Here is a 7,937-nt window from a genome sequence, read left to right on the forward strand (position 1 = left end):
CCGCTCCGCTTTTCTCACATGTGTGTAGCCTATACATGCATGTGTGCGTGCGCATCTGGGGGAGGGGTGCGATTTTCGAATAATAATCAAATAATACCCAGCGATCTTCGAATATTATTTTTGCTTGAAATGCCCATCCCTATCGTGCTTTCAAGAAATCTTCTCCCATCAACGCTATAATAAAGCACACATTTTTCACACTCTTCATCAATATATAACGCTTTTCTTGGTCTCGAATAAATATGCTGTTGCTCATGATATGTCACACCTTTCATGGACAGATAATTACAGACAGAATTACAGAGCTCTCAATCACACGACTTACCGCTGGCCTTACACGTGAACTGAGAGTTGCGACAGAGGGCGCACACAGCACAGAGAACCAGCCAGCCAATAGGAAACCCTGTTAACCCTTATTCTATCCAATCATCTTTCAGTGTGATTATTTAACAGATCATTATTAACAAGTGGAGACACACACACTATATATATAACTCTGTTACATTCTCCCCTTCTGAACTCCATTTGCAAATAAACAAAGATAAAATATTATGGCATAATACATCACCCACAACTAATTAGGTAACACTCAGGTAAGAGGATGAGAGTTCGAAAATACGAGCATATCACACCCATTCTCCATGCACTTCACTGGCTTCCTGTTTCCGCCAGGATTGAATATAAGGTCTCCCTTCTAACCCACCAGTGCATCTATGGAAATGCCCCCCCATATCTGAAAGAACTTCTCACACCTTCAACTACAACTCGATCCCTCCGTTCAACAAAATCAAACCGCCTCCTTCTCCCCAAGACTAAGCTCAGCACTATGGGTGATCGGGCTTTCTGTTCTGCCGCTCCTCGGATTTGGAATGCCCTCCCAGACCATCTGAGAGCACCTCAAACTATTGAGACTTTTAAAAAAGAACTAAAAACATTTCTTTTTAGGAGAACCTATGACTTTTAGCTATTAAATCTATTTGTATTTTATCACCCTTAAATGATCTTAACTGTAGCACTTTGAGATTTGTTCCAAATGTAAAGTGCAATACAAATAAAATCTATTATTATTTATTATTAGGTACAAAGAACATCAGTAATCATAACAGATCTATATATACTTATAGATTTATAAAATAAAAAAAATAAAAACACACACACACACAAAACATGCAATCCAATGCAAATACATCTCTCAGAAAAAAAAAAATGTCGATGAGTATTCCAGTTCATATCTTACGAAGAATTAGAGGAAGGAGAGGTTAGCTACGCCCCTCTAAACTCATAGGTCAACATGCATGTTACATGTTTAGTACACTCACTCAACATATAAGCATTCCTTTCAATCACATCTTGGTATACTGAACAAAGTAAGCACAAAATAGAAAGAAAACAAACAGAAGAAAAATAAAATAATAAATTAGATCCACATAGGTGCATTGACCTGGTTATCTATTCTTTGTACTTGCATTGTTTCAATAAGCCTCACAACTGGTCTGATAAACCTTCCAGCTCTTGATCTAACTGAAGTCATCAAACCTCCAACATCATTTTGATTATCTGATTGAACTGACACCACAGTAGCTAGATCACTTTGACAGTCAACATCTGAAGACAGCCGATCCAAAGCAGTCAAATTTGAATTCATGTCCAGATCAATTTCATCATCAACTGAATATGGAAGCCTAACAGAATCCTCCAAACCAGCCAATGCCACTGAGTCACTGGAACCATCATGACTACCAATCATTCCTTGTCTACCATCTTCTTCTTCCAACATCTCTGAACATTCAAGCTCTGGAACCCATCCCACAGTTCTCTCACAGCTGCAGGCTGAGGTAAGAGCTCTAGAGTTTGGGTTTCTTCTCTCCCAACACACCCTTCCACACTCAAAGGTCCCTCTGCAACATCATCGGGAAGAGGCAGAAAATGTACAGGCATGATCAAGTTGCGGGGAACAATCTTCACTTGGCCTGTGGAAGAATTCTCAAGTGTGAAAGTATTGGTTTCAGCATTCTTGTCAACAACAATGTACAGATTACTCTCCCAGCGGTCGGACAATTTTCGGTTTCCCACGCTCTCCCTTGTTCGCCAACAAGACCCTATCCCCGACATCTACCGGAGCACCCTTAACCTTTCTGTTGTAAAGAGCAGTGTGCCTTTTCAGCTCTTTTCCAGCAGTCATCCTCGCAATTGTCACCGCTTGTTTGAGGTCTTTTAGCAAATCCCTAACATACTCATCATAGTCAACAACATCATTGTTTCACAAAACTGACCCAAACACCACATCAACAGGGAGTCTTGGAGTCCTGCCAAACATCAGTTGAAAAGGCGCATATCCAGTAGTTTCATGAAACAAATGTCAGTGATTTGAGCTTTCGAGGCCACATTTGCTTCGCTGCAGGGGGCAGCGCTCGAATCATGTTTCCAAGAGTCCTATTAAATCTTTCCACCCCTCCATTGCCCATTGGGTGATACGGAGTGGTGTGTGACTTTTCCACACCTGCAACAGACAATAGCTCGGAAATTAAAGTGCTTTCAAAATTTGCTCCTTGATGGGAGTGAATTCGTTTGGGGAAACCATATATACAAAAAAAGGTTGTTGCATAACTGTTTGGCAACAGCTTTGGCTGACTGATTTGGGCAATGAAAAACATGTGCCAAACTTCGTAAAATGATCAGTGACAACAAGAACATCCACTGACTTATTCCTGCCGTCCTCAGCTGACCAAAAGTCAACACACACAAGCTCCAAGGGATCAGATGTGACAATGTTTTCAAGAGGAGCTCTAGCCTCTGGCTCAGGGGATTTGCCATAGACACACCTCTTACTAGCCAAGAAATCTAGACGTACCCTAGCGGCAGCAAAATTTATTTTGCAGCCAGGTAGTCTAGCAACTCTCCGTTGACTTTCGAGCTGGAAAAACCAAATGCTCTGGTTGGTTGTAGCACTGTCCTATTGCATGCAGAGCGAATTTGAAAGACAGCCGTTTATCCCGCCCCTCGGATTTAGCCCTGACAATGGTGAGTTGCCAGACCTAACATCTTGCTGTAGGTCTGGCTTGCCAGGCTAATCTCTTACAACATTTAACATAATCTCTCACATCCTTCTCAAGTTTATGCCAAAAAAACAACAACGTTGTCTCGCCAGATTGAATGTCCTTTGTTGGCCCTGATGACCAGCATCATCATAAACCCCCCTCAACACTGTCCCCACCAACAGTTTTGGAACGACATACTGGAATGTCTTTTTCTTTGACACTACATCCCTTGAAACTCTGTAAAGAATCCCTGCTCTCATCTCGAACTTATTCCAGGATCTAAGCAGCCTCACAACTTCCACTGGCTCCTGTTTACACTCACGACTAGATGGTTTCTTACCCATCTCCACATAAAAAAATCACTCTAGCCAATATGCTGTCAGTCTGCTGCCTCTCAGCCAACTCTTCGCAGGACAGGCCCTTCAGTTTTGGTTGATCTGTGGGAACAACATGATGAATCAACTGTGGTAACAAAAGGTCACAATGTTGGGTAACCAAATGAGACCTCTTCACCTCCATGACCGCACACATTTCCATTGTAGACCAAGAACCAGATGGCCTACTTACATATGTTTGGGAATTTACTGCCAACATGCCATGAGTTGGCTCAATGCCAGACTCAAAAGGGTGCGCAGACCATCTGGAAACTTCTTGCACTTGTTCCCCTTGGACTGCTGATGCTTCCTTCAACAGTGAGTTATAAGGAACCCTAGTAAGATGATGCAAGGCGCTCTGCTTCACACATGGCTCTCTGCTAAGAGCATCTGCCACAACATTCCTTGAACCAGGTATGTACCCAATATCGAACTGATATGGAGCCAACTTGGCAACCCAGGTATGCTCGCAAGCATCCAGTTTCGGCTTTGTCATAATATATGTCAGTGTGTTCTTATCGGGCCATACTGTGAAGGGCCGACCTCTCAACCAGTGACTACATTTGTCACATACAGCCCACTTCAATGCAAAAAATTCTAGCCGATGTGCCGGGTATTTTGACTGGGTGAACGAAAGTGACTTACTGGCAAAATAAACTGGCTTTGCTGTTCCCCCATTCTCTGGCACTTGTGAAAGTACCGCACCCAGGCCATTACTGGAAGCATCACCGAAACTAAAAAGGGCCTGTTGAAATCTGGATGAGCCAATAAAACACCGTCAACCAGGGCCTGCTTAAGACAACTAAATGCCTGCCTACAATCGTCAGTCCAATCCTCTGCAGTGAGTGTTCTTTTCGACATGGTCTTCTTACCCTTTTTCCTTCTCTGAGCCTTAGGACCAGCAATCAACTGGAAAAGTGGCTTTGCAATTACTGAACACTGTTCTATAAACTGCTGGTAATGTACAACCATCCCAAGAAAAGAACGTATCTTCTGTTGAGATGGGACACCAGTTTTTTTCATCCATAAGGTCTGACTCAGTCATTTCAATAATCACCCTGATTTTATCAGGGTCTGAAGCCACACCTGCCTCGCTGACCACATGACAAAGGTACTTTACTGACCTTTGCAAAAAATGACATTTCTTTGGAGCTAATTTCAAATTATGAGATTTCAGGCGCTCAAAAACCAACTCCAATCTCTTCAAACCCAACTCCTCATTTGGAGCAAAAACAAGCACATCATCTAAGTAACAGAAAAGACTCAAAAAAATTCCGAGGATCATTCTCATAAAAGTCGCCGGACTGTTACGGCCCTGAGGAAGGCGGTTATACTCATATTGCCAAAAAGGAGATGGGAAAGCAGTGTATTTGCGGTCTTCCTCATGTACTGCAACGCTGTAGTAACCAGATGTCAGATCCATAGTTGAAAAAAAAACATTTCCACCCAGCGCAGCTAAAGTGTCGGCTTGATGTGGCAGTGGAGGAGCATCCTTTACAGTTCGAGCATTGAGCCACCTAAAATCAGTACAGAGTCTCAAGAATGCAGAGATTGTTTTGGTTTTATAGCAGCTCTAGAATAAAGTTATTGTCCAGATAAAGTTAGTTTGATTGATTCCCTTCCGTCACAACGATCATTAGTTATTAACTTAGGGGCCGCTAACACGACACCGTTTAACAGAAAACCCTTAAGTTCTTTATGCGCAAACTTCAAAAACGCGAACCTGTGAGAACGCTGATGGCGTGCACATGCGTATTACGAGTTCAGTCTATAGGTATGTGCGTTTGAATATATGTGTGCAGGCGTGTAGTCCTTCCCTACAAACCAACCCTCAACAAACTACTTCTCTGGCCTTAAAATTTATAATACAGAATTTTTTACGCTTCCGTGTAGCCACGCGAACCAGAATCATCCCGACAATGCTTTACCTTTAGGGAGGTAAAGGGAGGGGAAGGAGGCCTTCACCGAGGAGAGACTAGTGACACTTCAGGACTGCGCTGTCGTCACGTCCAGGCACAGGTCCTTCATCAGATCTGGAGTGTGTGTGTGTGTGTGAGTGTGTCCAAGCACAGGTTCTTCATCAGATCTGGATACGGCCTGGATCCGGCGGACTGCGGTAAACCTCGGGATAAACAGAGAGACTAATATTAACGCCATTCTTCTTATGATGTAACGAGTACATCAGGATTTATGGGAAGTGTTCCTGGTTCCGGCTGACCTAATCTATGCAGCCTAACATTGGATTATAAAAGTCTATAATGTATTATGTGAATGCTAGGTCAAAGAGATGTGTCTTTAGTCTAGCTTTGAACTGACAGAGTGTGTCTGCTTCCTGGACAATGTTAGGAAGACTGTTCCAAAGTTTTGGTGCTAAATAGGAAAAGGATCTACCGCCAGCAGTCGATTTTGATATTCTAGGTATTATCAACTGGCCGGAATTTTGAGATCGCAATAGACGTGAAGGACTATAATGCGTTAAGAGCTCGCTCAAGTACTGCGGAGCTAAACCATTTAGTGCTTTGTAAGTGATCAGCAATATTTAAAAATGTATACAATGTTTAATAGGGAGCCAGTGCAGTGTTGACAGAACCGGGCTAATATGGTCATACTTCCTGGTTCTGGTAAGAACTCGAGCTGCTGCGTTTTGAACCAGCTGTAGTTTGTTTATTAAGCGTGCAGGGCAACCACCCAGTAGAGCATTACAGTAATCTAGCCTTGAGGTCATGAACACATGGACTAATTGTTCCGCATTTGTCAATGAGAGCATATGGCGTAATTTAGATATATTTTTAAGATGGAAGAATGTGGTTTTACTAGATACTAGACACGTGACTTTCAAATGAAAGATTGGTATCAAAGAGCACACACACACACACACACACACACACACACACACACACACACACACACACACACCCAGGTTCCTGACCGATGACGAAGACTTAACAGAGCAGCCATCAAGTGTTAGACAGTATTCTAGGTTATTACGTGAGGAAGTTTTTTGTCCAATAATTAGAATCTCTGGTTTTTCAGAGTTTAGAAGTAGGAAATTACAAGTCATCCAGTTTTTTATATCAGCTGTGCATTCCGTTAATTTTGTGAATTGGTAAGTTTCGTCAGAGAGTGAAGAAATATACAGCTGAGTATCGTCGGCATAACAGTGAAAGCTAATACCATGTTTCCTAATGATATCTCTCAAGGGTAGCATGCACAGAGTGTGTGTGTGTGTGTGTGTGTAGCATGTACAGAGTGAACAGCAGCGGTCCTAGTACTGAGCCTTGTGGTGCCACACTGAACTTGTGATCGATGAGGCATCTCTTCATTTACTGCTACAAACTGATAACGGTCAGATAAGTGTGATTTAAACCATGCTAATGCAATTCCACAAATGCCAACATAATTTTCGAGTCTATTTAAAAGAATGTTGTGGTCAATAGTGTCAAAATAGCGAGATACAACCACGATTGATGCCCCTACAAACACGTTAATGTCGCGTGTCTCGCAAACATCGCCTCTGGCTGGCCGATGCTGGACGAGAGCTACATCACCTGAGATGAATGTGAAATATGACAGTGTGTCAGTATCGCCAAAAACGATTCCGGTGAATTGATCGGGGTCTTACACCAGAATGGTTTGCGGTGGAACCGCCCCAAAGGATCTTCAACAATAGCTTTTTGATAGACCTCTGAGCTGGGTTGTGGTTGATCGAGTTGAATCCCCTCTTTTTGAAAATACTCTCGAATGTAAGCCTCTTTCTCAGCGTCCGTGACAACATTCGACGGGTATTCCGACACATGTTGTTTCAACTGCAAAAAAAAAAATTTTAATAGCTAAACAATGTATCTGACCGCTGTGGAAAATGCCAGACTTTGTCTATCTTGGCTACCACATAACACACACACACACACACACACACACACACACACACACTTAAGCCCCTTTCACACAGAAATTCCGGAAAATACATGGATTTGTCCCAGGATCGTTCACACTGCCAGTGATTTTTTCGGAATCTGTGAGTGCGTTCACACACATCCCGTAAAGACTCGTGACGTCAGGATGTGTTGTAGAAAGTCTAATCTTTCGCTACCGCTCTTTCCAGTGTAGTCGCGCACTTGGTGGAATTTTCAAATGAGATGCATCAAATCCTAATAATAGAGTAATTTCTGAAGGATCATGTGACACTGAAGACTGGAGTAATGATGCTGAACATTCAGATTTGATCACAGGAATAAATTACATTTAAAACATATTAAAAAAGACAACAGTTATTTTAAATTGTCATAATATTGAACAATATTACAGTTTTTGTTATGAAATAAATGCGGTCTTGGTGAGCAGAAAACTCTTTTAAAAACATTAAAAATCTTACCGATCCAAATCAAAATGTAGTTTTTCTTGTTTGTTCTCCATAACAGTGACTAAAGCACTGACTGATGATGATTCAGGGCTGCTGTACTGTATATTAGGCAGAGATTAATGTACTTTAACTCCGAGTGACAGAGTTTCTTCAGATCATAACATT

Source organism: Scardinius erythrophthalmus (assembly GCF_964197995.2).
Source record: "Scardinius erythrophthalmus genome assembly, chromosome: 25".
Taxonomy (NCBI): Eukaryota; Metazoa; Chordata; class Actinopteri; order Cypriniformes; family Leuciscidae; genus Scardinius; species Scardinius erythrophthalmus.